The sequence below is a fragment of the Drosophila eugracilis genome, unplaced genomic scaffold, assembly GCF_018153835.1.
Source record: "Drosophila eugracilis isolate 14026-0451.02 unplaced genomic scaffold, ASM1815383v1 contig_2153, whole genome shotgun sequence".
In the NCBI taxonomy this organism is placed as follows: Eukaryota; Metazoa; Arthropoda; class Insecta; order Diptera; family Drosophilidae; genus Drosophila; species Drosophila eugracilis.
In genome coordinates, this window is record NW_024573037.1 from 469,703 (window position 1) to 482,849 (window position 13,147).

Genomic DNA, 13,147 nt, shown 5'->3' on the forward strand with positions numbered 1-13,147 from the left:
TGGGCGAGTAGCCGAATGGGTTTTTGATTGTATGTTGCGCGGGTGTCTCTGTGTGTGTGTGTGGGTGTCCCTCTTCTTACTGTTTATATGTGTGTGTTGGCTGGCTGGTTTGTTTGTGTCGCACAGGGCGTGTGTAAGCGAGATAGCAACAATTGCATGTGCATAGGCGCGTGCGAGTGCGAGCGGGAAAGGAAACGAGATAGAGCAATATGCGAGAGTGCAAAGTGCATAAAAGTTTTTGGCCAGCCAGAAAAATGGCGACACATCGGGTGGGTCGCAAAAAGCAGCGACGCCACGCGACGCGACACGACGCGACGCGTCCAAAAAAAATACAAAAAAAAAGCAAAAAATAGCCAGCAAGCAGCGCCAATTTTCGTTCGATGTCGCGCGACTTTATAACTGTTTTCAAAAGCGGCGGTACTGCGACAAACGGCTGTCGTCCGTCCTCTTCGAACGGAAGAATTTAGAGAGATATCTTTAAAATAATATGAAAATCTGAACAGAACTTACATATATTATAAAACCTACAACAAAATTTAAAAACTTTAAGAAAAAAAAAACATCAAACCAATACCAAAACTTAGTGCCCGGAATATCCCATTTATTATTTTTAGCCAATTTAAATGAGTTTATCAAAATGAACAGCAGCAACGAAAAGGAAGAAGACAACGAAAACGTATCATAAAAAATATTTAAGAGAAAAATAATAATAATAAAAAAAAACAAAGCCAAATTAAACAACAAAATAAAATACAAGGAGAAAAATCATTTCGAGAACAACAAATTAAATCTCGTGCACCCGCACGTGGGTATTGCATGTGTGCGTGTGTGCCTGTCAGTGTGTGTGTATGTGTATATGTGACAACTAAAACGGCATCTACAACTACAAGCACATAAACTGCAGCAACAAATGCACCAACACCAACAACGCACACAAACACAAACAATAAACAGGTGAGTTAAGAACTTATTAGGGAAATCTCACTAATTGTGATAGTAAAAACTAACTTTAATCACAAGAAAGTATCATAAAAAGGAGATTCCATTTTAATTCCTAGCAAATGCATTTAATCTTAAAATAATCTAGGAAATAAAACTGTTTTTAAAACAAAAAATATGTTTTTTTTTAAGAGAAAGAATTATGGCTTAATTCTTATATATTTTAATACAAAGAAAGTTATAGTGAATTAGTTATTAAATAAAAAAAGAATAGATCAAAAACCAAAAATATAAAATATAACTCAGCTATAATATTTATGCTAATATGAAAACAAATAAACAACAAATTTATAACATAGGAAATATAAAACTTGGATAAACGTTTTAATTATCAATAAAAAGTATTTATATAGCAAATACTAAAAAACCTTGACAATTGATTGCTGTTATTATAAGCTTTTAAGCAAAATATAATCCTTAAAAAGTTGAAATATGATTAGATATAAAATAGATATGGTTATAAACCTAAGGCTACGTTAATGAACCATCTAAACGGTATCCACATTCATATTTATTTTGATCTTACTTGTATATATGTTTGTACATATGTATTTATGTACCGGTTCCGTGTTCCCTGTCAACTTTTCACTATCTCTAATTTGATCAAGTGTGATTTAATTAGCCTATTTGTAAGTGAGACTGCATATTGTGGTTGCCGGTTAAAAAAAACCTGCTTATCAGGATCAGTGTATGTCATATTGTTAGCTTTTTACCATTGTATTTGTTAAGTTTTGTTTTTGAGTGATTGGGAATTATACGTCTATAACCTTTTCAAATTCGATGCGAGATTTTTTAAGTCATCTATCGAAGGACCGAATTTTTCACCGGAATCTGTTCAGTGCCTTCTGATCTTAACCTATCGTAATTAACAGTTTTATGGGTAAATGGGTAACCTTAAATCAGGGATGCTCAACGCCTCTATGCTCTGTTTTTGTAAATGCTCGGAGCATAGGGACTTGCTCGCCCATAAGCTTTGAGCGCTCGTGGCGGTATTACACTATCAATTTTTCGGTTACCTCTTTCCGTCTCATTCCGTAGCCAAACTTAATATATTTTGTTCTTGTTTCTTCCTGGAACATCTTCGAACACTTGCACTGGAATTCATTCGATATACCTTCTGTTTGCAATTTAGAGTAAATTTCGAATTTGACACGGTTTCTTGTATTTGCGTTAGTAAATGCTCTGCCGTAAGACGATTTTAAGCACATTAGTTAAATGATGTAATTGTCATTTTCTTCGTTTCCATGCGCTGGAGGTAATTATCCGTTACTTCATAATTCTGTAACCGTGCGCCGCTTTGATATAATCCGAATCTACAAAAAAGAAAAATAATAATTTATATTAATTACTTGTAAGTATTTTATGAGATCATAAATAATTCTAATGGCCAAAATCGAATTTAGCGTGGGGTTGTTAAACCTGTCCTCAAAAAGAACAAATTGGCAACACTGATACGTATTAACCAGCGAATAAATTCTTAAATTATACCAATCTTTCATAACCCCAAAGAGCCCATCGCTTTGAAAAGCGCTTTCATTTAGCCTTGATTTTCCCTCAAACGAGCACTCCCCACTTTTTTCCCAGCCTTAGCCATATCTTCCATCTGGATTTTCTCATGAATTAAACAGGTCATTTCGGTTTTTATTAATTCTCTTTTTTTTATTCAATCTCAAGGTCGGTTCCGCGCAAATATAATACCTCGTTTGTGTATGCTGGTGTGTATTTTTGCGAGCACGTGTGTGTGTGTGTGTGTGTGCCTTGATGTTTATGTGTATTTTGGTGGAGGTTTTTGCCTAAACATTGATTTCCTATTCGCAGAAGTGATGAACAATAAATGAAATGTGAATATACATATCTCCGAGTTCTTCATTTCAAAATGACAAAATTAAGACATAAGAAATTCTGAATGAAAATGTGTGAGTGGGAAAAATATACCTGACAACACAGTTCCGACATTTGCCTTTTGTCTTTTTGCTCAACCTTTGTCAAAGATATATATATATATATATAAGTATATATAAATATGTGGGCGCAATTGTCGAGTCACAACGGAGGCCATAACTATATAGTCATATATAATCGGTTGTTCGTGAGCTGTAAGCACAGTGCATTGTAAATTTACACCATGCTTATAATTAGCAATAGAACGGCAGTTGACTTTTCCAGCTTTATTTACAACTGCCAATAACACCTAGACTTATAACCAACTTTTCCACACTTGTTTCGCATCTTTTCACTGCAATTGGAATTCAGTTAGTAAGATTTTCTTGGTTAAAGGAACTCAACGCTTTCTTTTGCTATAACTAACTGATTCTTTATTATGTAAAGTACTCCTTTCTAGCAACATTTTCTCTTAAATATAATTTTTTCCCAGTGTTTTTAAAGAAGGTGGCCAAGAGACAAAGACCGAATGACAGGCTGGAACTGCATTAAGCACCCAACACTGACTTCAACTCCAACTTTTGTTTTCCCGCTTCCCAAGCACCTGGGGATCATGGTTGGCTGACGACAAAGATTGTCGCTCAGGCGTCCACAATGGGCGCCAGTTGAGTTGAAGCCAAAGCGGAGAGGCCAATGCCTCAGTGCCTCCAGGTCTGAAAGACCGATCCGAAAGCCCAATCCAACCGCAAGGTAAACAGTGCTAAAGACCCTCTGACACTTGCTTACCATTGCACCACTTGAATGAGCACCAATTTTATTATATCACTTTCAAATTAAGAAAGATTGTTGTAACAAATAAAAAATGTTGAGTAATTCTTTATAACACAATAAGAAGAACTAGCTTGTCAAATCACTGAACAAAAGTGACAATAATTAGGTAATTTATAAAATTTTGTAATATTTATTGACAAAATCTCCAAGGAAAACTGTTTACTAGAAACATTTACACTTGAATTTACCTAAAGACTATTCCCAAATACATTTTAAAATGATCAAAGTATTTAATCTATTTAAAACATCAAAGTTACTTCTTATTACTTCTTAATTTGAAGACCAATTGTTCTCGAAAAGGAAAAAGATATACCCTGATACATTCAGTAAAGTATTACTTTAAACCATATTTTCAAATATATTCTTGTATTAAGTTACTTTCCTTTTAAATACCAGTGATTTCAGTCATTGGATCAGATAAATGGCATACCTTTTCTCTGCCTTTAAGTGCCCATTGGCTGTCTATTAATTAGCATATTTTGCCAAAGGCAAGTCAAGTAAATAACAAGAACATCCACAAAGGTGATGTAGACTGTCCAACTAGGAGCAGTACAAAATTGGGAAGTGGGGCAGTTATAGATCCAACGATCTCTCCAGTCACTCCTTCACTTTACTCGCCAGGACAGTAATAATTTTGCTCGATTTGTGCTCCCCTTTCCTTTTTGAAAAAAAAAACTTTTAAAAAACAACACTAAAAATATGTACTATGGAGTATGAGGAGGACTTGAATGTGGTCCCTTTGCCCGCGGTGGCATAAAATAAGATTGCAAAGGCAGCGGCAACAGCAAAACACACGAATGTGCAGATGCAATAATGGAGGACATGGGACATTGTTCTCACATCCACAGCCACAGCTACACATCCACTTCATCCATATATCCCATCCATATATCCATAACCACACATCCAAGTCCGACCTCGTCATCGTAATTGTTGCTGCCCAGCGCCGGCTCGTATAATCCACTGAATCCGCTGACCATCTCATCTCATCCCATTCCGACCACCCCCGCCAGCCATGGCGTATAATTGCAGAGCAGTCACCGCTGGGACAGTGGTTCAAGATCATATTATATGTAACGAAAAGCAATAAATTGCAATTTAGAAAAAGCAAATGCCTTAAGCTAATACATTGATAGATTTTTGACTAGGTTATTACTGTTAAGTCTTAAATTAATTAGTTCTTTATACAATTTTAAAATAATATATAACATTTTGTAGTTTTTTAAACCTATGGAAATAATTAAAATTAATAGCATTTCGCATTTTTCCAAAAAGCTGGTACATTGATTATAAAATGCAATTAGATCTTACAAACTAAAGCAGAAAGTTATAGTTCTTAATAGAAATTTGACAATTTTTTTCTAAATATTAGCTTAAAATTACTTAAAAACTATCTTTAAAATCCTGTGTGATACCAAATTTACAAAACTGAAATTTAGCCCACTGTGATCCAATGGGCCGCCACCTCCGCTACCTCACAGCAAGCCACCAGATGTTCAATCTTCCGCTCGAAGTGCTCGATCGACTTGGCAACAGTTTTTGGCCAGATCGTAATCGCTTTGGGTCTCGGTTCTCCATTCTCAGTTGGGCCTTTTGGTCTCGGGATATGGTGGGATCGGGTATATATATATATATATATATATATATATATTATATTGTATATTTCGAACTCTCCTACAGGTCGAGTTCTCTTTTGGGTTTTTGCTGCGGCGCAGATGAAGACGACAACTTGGAGCTTATGTGTCAGGTGCGCGTCGTGCCGCGAATGTAACAATTTATTGCACTCGCTTTTGCAGTGTTTTCTTGTATCTTTTTTTTTTTGATCCTGCTGCTGCTGCTGCTGCTGGCACCAAATTGAATTTTCCACCAAGTCCAAGTTGTTTTCGGCTTCTTGGTTGTTATTGTTATTATTATTGTTGTTGGTGTGTGTTTTTGTTGTTTTGCAACAAGATTCCCTCTTGCCAGCCAGGAAGCCAGCCTCAGTTTTGTATTCAACCGTACGGCCACTTATTGTCCAATTTTCATTACCATAACGAACTCAGAAATAAGCCCGATTAAAGGGCCATTGTTGGATTGCATTGCAGCGGCGCCCAAAAAAAAAGATATATATGTATTATATATGTATATACACAAAGAAGTGGTGAAATATTAATCTTCTCACTTACAATGAAAGAATGATTTCAATCAGTCAGAATATAAAATAATAAACCTATTGGTTTATCAGATTCAAAAACTTACTTCCTAGTAAAATATTTGGCAAAAGTAAAAGCAATTACTTAAATATGTAAAATTAAAATTTGTAAAATAAATGTGAAGCAAACTTAAAACCAAAATATTTAATAATTATTTCCAATCTAATCGATTTTTCGTATTTTCCTTTCCCACATTTCGATTAAGCCATTAAAGCTATGTAATGTGTATTAATAATTAAGGCATGGTCGACCTTGCCAACTGGCTGGTCAGAGATCTTTAAGATTTCCGAGATCTCAGAAATCTTTCACGGCCTCGAGATTGGCCTGCCACTGTGATTTTGTATCCATCAAGACAATGGAACAATTTGATTTATTTCTTGAAACGAGAAAGAAACATTTATATACAAGTGCCTATGATTGCCACTGCCACTCAGATTAGTAGTATTTAAATTTCAAGTTTGGGTTAATGTTTTTGAAAAAAAAATATATATATATATATATGAGACCATTCTGTTACATAATACATAGCATAACAATTATGTGGATATTATTACAGGCATATGCCTGGAAAATAATTTATATACTCAATAAGGTCGGAGGAGGAAACGGTTTTTGCAACCTTCTGCACGAATGCAATAAACCCGTTTAACTGTACAAAAAGGACCCTTCTTTTGTGGCCATGTTGACTTGCAAACGGTACTTTATAGGGTCGGAAATGTGTTGCCCCCTACTCCTACTACTGTTACCCCTCATCCCTTATATACATTGCAACTAATCTATCCTTGTACCGGGTTGTATTTATTAACCAACAATTATACCTCTTTTGCTATCGCGTATACATGTCGGAAATGAGACATTGGTGATTAGTTTTTCAACATGGATTTGACATCCAAATCAAGGTTTTGCCTTTTCTTTTTGATTAAGATCCATTGTTCTGCCATCTTAAATTTGTTTTTCTTTTTTGGCGAGAGATGGAGGGAAGCGCGTTTTGCAATACAATTACCATCAGGTGGTGGGCTTCTTGTCTGTCTGGGCATTGATATCGCCATCTGAGCAGCAATGATCCAACAGAATACTTGGGAATGAATCTACATGGATGGCCTTTACTTATCTCGCTCGTCAGGGCTTCTTTCCTCTATCTCTGTCCCTCATAAAAGTCAATCTATTTGTAGCGCAACTGAGTGGCATGAGTGGTCAAAAAGTACACAAATGGTCAATCGAATAGGACTTTAAAGCACACAATTTCTGTTTTTAATATCTAACAGTTTGTAATCATCATAAAAAATCTATAAAATATCTTACAAAACTTACAAAGAATAGTACATTTTCTGGATCTCAACTAACTTTCATTATAACTTTATTATAAATTAAATATCATTTAATTTATACATTTAATTTATGAAAAACTCCCATTCCATTTAGCATAATATAAAACATACAATCGTAATTCAACTAATTCAAATCTTATTCAAGTTGCCAAGATTTTAAAACGTCACTGCTCCAATTTAATTTGGTTTTATAAGTGATGAGACTATTCGTGTGACTGGCGGTATGCTTTTGTTTACCATCCAACTGCTGCTTTGTCTCTATTCTGCTTCAGTTGTTGTTGTTGCTGTATTGTGCTATGCTCTTTGTAGCTTTTTGTGGGTTTTCCTCTCTAGTCGATCTTCTGTCGTCTTCACTTTGCCTGGGCACGAAAGATTAAATGTTTTTAATTTCGGCTAATTTGTGACATGCGCGACCTTAATGGCTTCTTTTCACATAGTAAACCTCGGCGTGCTCGGCGTTTAATTGCTCTAAAAAAAATCATTGTCCCGTCTCTTTGACTTGACTACTGACTGTCTCCCATCTGTGCGCAACTTCCAACTTTAAATTCCAAACTTTCAACTTCCAACAATAATTAACTCCATAACTCCAAAGTTGACAATTCTCTGGGAAAATATCTTGATGCGCCGCCGCGCAATGAATTAATCATGCATTTTGTTTGGAGCTTGAGGCTTGAGAAATAAAAGGTTTTGGACCCGAAACGCGTTGCACCGCGTTTTTAATATGCTTTTATATTCAAATTAACACGCATGCCAAACAGTTTCCATGAACACAAAACGCCATAAAAGTAAGCTTTTTTTTCACACACACACACACACACTCGCATATAATATTTGTTGACCCTGATATGATTATTTGAATCGAGTGAATTATATGTATAGTCTATTTTGCATATATTTAAGTACTATATTTAAAGAAAAGTATCAGCTCCTTGACACATTAGGTAAGCAGCACAGCCTAAAACGTAGATTTTGATAAATAACTTTCTCAAAAGTCACTTTTTTAGAAAAGCACATATATGTAAATCTATAGTTATTAAAAAATGAATTCTCTAGATCGTATAGCTTTTAAATTTTCCAAATTTATAAAATCGGACATATATTATACGCTGTTTTTCTCTAAAAGTACTTTCTGTTCATCTGCAAAATAAAAGAGAGATGTGGAACTTCAGAGACTAGCTTTTAACGAGCCCTACTGATGAATGCCAAAGGCTGGCGGCCGGCATTCATGTTTATGGTAAGACTCTAAGATTTCCGATTGCCCCGGCCATTTCTCCCTCACTTTTAGCCACTTTTTCCTTAAGATCAAGTTAGCGCTCGGAGCAAGGTCTGCACTCAGAGAAACTAATGACTTGGGGTAAGGGAGATGTAAAAAGAAATGAGTTTGACAGGCCAATAAAGAAATTATTGGATTATACGCTTCCCAAATATTAAGACGAGATAATCTCCAAGATGAAACCAAATGTCAGCTCTTTGAAATATTAGCCTAATTGGTTTTAATAATTTGTTTTTGGGATGTCAAAAAGGTATTTTTAAGTTTTGCATATAGTAAGGTTTACACAGTCGTTGAAGGGAACGCTAAAAATGAATATTTTTTCAAATATTTTTCTTGAGTTTTTAGTTTTTGTTTTCTGATTTTTTTTTCGTTCCTTATCTGCTATTATTTTCTTGGTGAGAAGCTGGTGACATCGGTTTGCAATACAAGTACAGTGCACAGTGGGATAGTTTAAGTAGTTTTCGGATATTAATAAGAAGGAAAAGATTAAAGTCAATAAAGAAGGTTAGGCCACATCAAAGTTGCTTTTCAGTGAAACAATAATTTAAAATGATCTTCGATTACTGCTAACTATAGTTAATACAAGTTATGCAAGCTATGGTTTTAAGTCATTTTTGTCCCACTGTTCAGCGCACGGTGCACACTCGTTCGCCACCATTTATTGATGTGGACAATTTGTAATGGCATGCGATTTCCTGCCGACCTGCACAACCAGTCCGACTCGGCTTTCGAGGTCTGGTGGACCCAGCCTGTAATTGAACTCACGCTGGCAGCTGTGAGCTAATGACAAGCCGAGTCCAAGCAAAGCGTATTAGCTGATCCCAACTTTGGCCCGTGATCCACAGACCGTTTTTTTTTCTTCTTCATTTTTTCTGTTTTTTTGTTCTCTCTGCATCCCAATATTCCTATTCTTGCAGTCCCTTTCCCTTTCCTTTTTTTATTATCTCTTTTTTGTATTGCCAATATTCATTCGATATTCATCCCGTGGCGGGCACTTTGCGCCATTATCTCCCGGCAATTGCCACACCACATGGGACAACACACAAATGCAATACTCGCTGATATGTTGATTAGCCAAGGTTTCCATTCGCAATCCAATTCGAAATAAGGATCTGATTTCAATTACTATGTTTATAGGATCTTTGAAATATATATAGTAACTGCAACTAACAAGTATTCCATCTCTCGGTCCATACAGATTATCTTTTGCAGTTCTTATAAGGGCAAAGAACAATCATAAACTTAATCAAAAAAAGTATTTGTTGACCAGTGTTCAGTGTCGCCGGAGAAGACAAAAAAAACCGAGACAAAGAAAAAAGCCGATTTCTTAATTATACATATATAATATATGGCTGTCATAGGAACGATCGGGCCATCTAAATGGGGCGTATCCAGACATTTAAACAAACTTCACCAACAACGGCATCATACGGACAAACTAAACGGACATGTCTAGATCGACGCGGTTGTTTATGATGATCATGAAGGTATATCTTTATAGGGTCGAAAAGGTGTATTGGATGATACTTAATCCAATTCAAATTGGTTTAACATGAATATCATGATACTTTAATAGCTGTTATTTGAGTATTAACAGAAAAAAATGTAACTGCAATAAGACTAGCGCCATCTATGTGTTAGACCCGCAGCTTTTCAGACCATGTACTAATTTGAGAGTCTTAATAAGAAGTTTTGAAGTTTTTAATAGATTACGAAATGGTAGTGTCTAATTTCTTAACTTCTAAACTTTAATACAAACCAATATCTTAGCTAAGATATTACCATCTCTTAATGTCAATCTTGTCTACAGAATGAAAGGAGACTTTCTTCACAGCGAAGTGCGATTCTAGGCGGATTTCGTTTGCATTAGATTCAATGAGCATCAGTCATCAAGTTTAACAACTGCAGACTGCGGCAGTAACCAGTTAGCAAGATGAGGCTAAAAGGATAAGAATGATGATGGAGGGACAAGGAGAGCATGGGGTGCATTCTTGACATCAGTCGGTGGATACTGTACGTTTTCGCACAACGGCCGTTGTTTAATATTTACACCTCGAACAGGCAAATCCATCAAAATATAGCAACTCGTTATGTGCCAAGACGACGACGACGACGACGATGGAGTAGATGGAACTGTGGGATTAGCGATTCGTCGAGAAGAGATGAGGGCGTTACCTGGTACCCAAAAGGGTCGCCGGAAGGAGAGGGCGGACACACTGGCAAAACTGGCAAACTGGCGGGAACATCTCTCGGACCAAGTTCAGTTTCTGTTTGATTTTATTTAATGGCATGACAAGGTCAAGTCGCCACTACCACTACCACTTTGCCAGACTACGCAGCCTTTCCAAGCCACGACCGCAAAAATAGGGACACACTGTGAAGATTGGTGGTGGTGGTGTGGTTGTGGCAGAGGATGTGGAAGTGGAAATGGAGGTGGAAATCTTGGACATTGGTGGTGGAGGCGGTGGCGGACGCGGGTGAGGAGGAGGAGGAGGTGGGACCTTTGAGTGGAGTCGGCAGCTACCTGCCGACTAGCAATCGGTAAAGCGATGAACGCGCAAGTTGGGCCGGGCCATAAGTCACAAAGCAATTACAGTGAATTGCTTTTTACAGGCTCAACTCCAAGTCCAAGTCCAAGTCGCAGCCCGGGATCCCACCTCTCTACTCCTGACTCCAGTTCCAGCTTCAGTTTCCAGACTCAAACTCAGCTTCAGCTCCAGCCATCTTAAATAAATGGAGGAGCAATAGAGCAGAGCCCAGCGGCATGGACTGCAAGAACGGTCAGATGAATGTGGAGAAGCGGGTGGAGTACACTAAACAAAATTATCAATTTTGGAATAGTGACCTTTCATATAGATAAAAGTGGATATTTAGAACCAAAGCAATTACTTTAAAGAAATATAATTAGCCTTGCACCAAATCTGAAACCTAAATGTTTGTTTAAGCAAATGCTGTTACATTTTTCTTGTTGTGCAGTCTCTGAGCATAAGATGTAGTCAAAACTTTTTAAAAAATCTCCTTTCCATGAAGAGGGACGTGCAAGATGATCGACCATATAAAATATATCGAAATTGGCTTCTTTCCTAATTAAAAGTAACAATTAGAAGGAATGCTACAAAATCAATCTATATTTATTTCATAAAATATCTTCCAATCTCTCAACAAAAAATGTCATTAAAATAAATTCAAAAGAATTTGCACCATAATTACCATAATCTTGAGGATAATTTCGGCTCATCGCATTCCATTCGATCCACATTCTTCTTTTTCCGAATTCCGAACAGTGTGCCGAGATGATACCGATTAAAGGATGGATACCAATCCACCCAATGCGAGTGTCCACCCACCGAGCATCGAACCCCAAAACCAAAACCGAAGCACTCTTCCTTTTTGTGGAGTTGAGTCGCCGTTTGTTGAGAAGGTGGCGACTGAAAAGCTGTGCGCGAACCCTGGGTTTCATAACACTATAAAGATGAAATTGAAACCGATTACCGCACTCTTGAAAAAAACGATCAAGTACCACGAATGCTCGCGGACACATTTTACTCATGTAATTTTATTGCGGCTGCGAATGATTGGCAATTCTCGCTAAAAGATAAAGCGAAGGGGCGAAGGCTGGACCGATGGATGGATGGATGGCCTGGGCGTCTGTACAGATGGACGGATGGTTGGCTGGCTGGCTGGCTGGATGGTTGGTTGGATGGATGGATGGATGGAAAACCAGTTACCGCCGTTGCACAATGGCGAAGCAATGTGATGCGACGGGTCCATGACTGCGGCTTGATAATGCCAAAAAAGGGGATTATAAAAAAAACGAGCAAGAAAAACAATGGCAAACGAAATCAAACAGTTAGACGAGACACCTGCCATAGGAGGCTGTTTTTTAACCGATGTACATATATATATATATGTACATATATATATATATACATATATAGAGTGGAGCCCATCCTATCCAATTCAATCACTCAACGGAGGCAAAGCTAGAAAGTATGGCAATCTCGGGCCATCATAAAATGTGCGAGTGAGAACTGAACCCGCCATTTCCTTGGATGTGAATGTGGTTGTATGATGTGGATGTAAATGTTGATGTGGATGTATGATGTGAGTGTAGTTGTTGATGTGAATGTAAATGTGGCTGTGAACGCGCTCACATTCGCGTCCGCGTGCAGAGCCGTAGATCAGCAAGCATCAAAGGAGGAAGGGGGAGACAAAAGCACTTATCTTGTCTCGGGCTCAATAAGCCAACCTGTCAGCAGGAGCGGGAAAGGTAAAGGCCATGGGAATGCAGATGGACTTGCACTTGGACATGGAGACTTTGGCGTTGGACTGACTTGGAACAGGGACATCGGCATCTCGCTCTCATCTTTCCTAGCTGGCAATGAACCAACCATGAGAATAAAAACGACAATAAATTTAATCCCGCTTTAAAAAAAAATAAAAGAAGAAACTCAATAGTCAGGCCATTGAATATTTATACTATATATAATCTTATCGGTGCGAAAACGCTTCCTTTATCCGTTACGTACTATTTTAATTTTGTTTTAAAAATGGCATAAAAATAAATTAAATCGTTAACACTTGCTTTAGAAAGCTTAATAAGTTGTGGATATTAATGGCTACAAGCCTGAGGCTAATAAGTT

At 37.2% G+C, this 13,147-nt stretch overlaps 1 protein-coding gene and 1 long non-coding RNA gene across 2 annotated transcripts in view; one reads left to right on the top strand and one right to left on the bottom strand.

The window, feature by feature from the left end:
- Positions 1-653: 653 nt before the first annotated feature.
- Positions 654-13,147, top strand: part of LOC108103616 — a 28,999-nt gene continuing 16,505 nt past the window's right edge. The window contains exon 1 of the mRNA XM_017209157.2: positions 654-954. The gene's annotated coding sequence lies outside the window, so the exon portion shown is untranslated. The remainder of the gene's footprint in view (positions 955-13,147) is intronic.
- LOC108103622 overlaps positions 1,247-13,147 on the bottom strand; it is a 40,570-nt gene continuing 28,669 nt past the window's right edge. The window contains exon 3 of the long non-coding RNA XR_001772239.2: positions 1,247-2,312. This is a non-coding gene — a long non-coding RNA (uncharacterized LOC108103622). The remainder of the gene's footprint in view (positions 2,313-13,147) is intronic.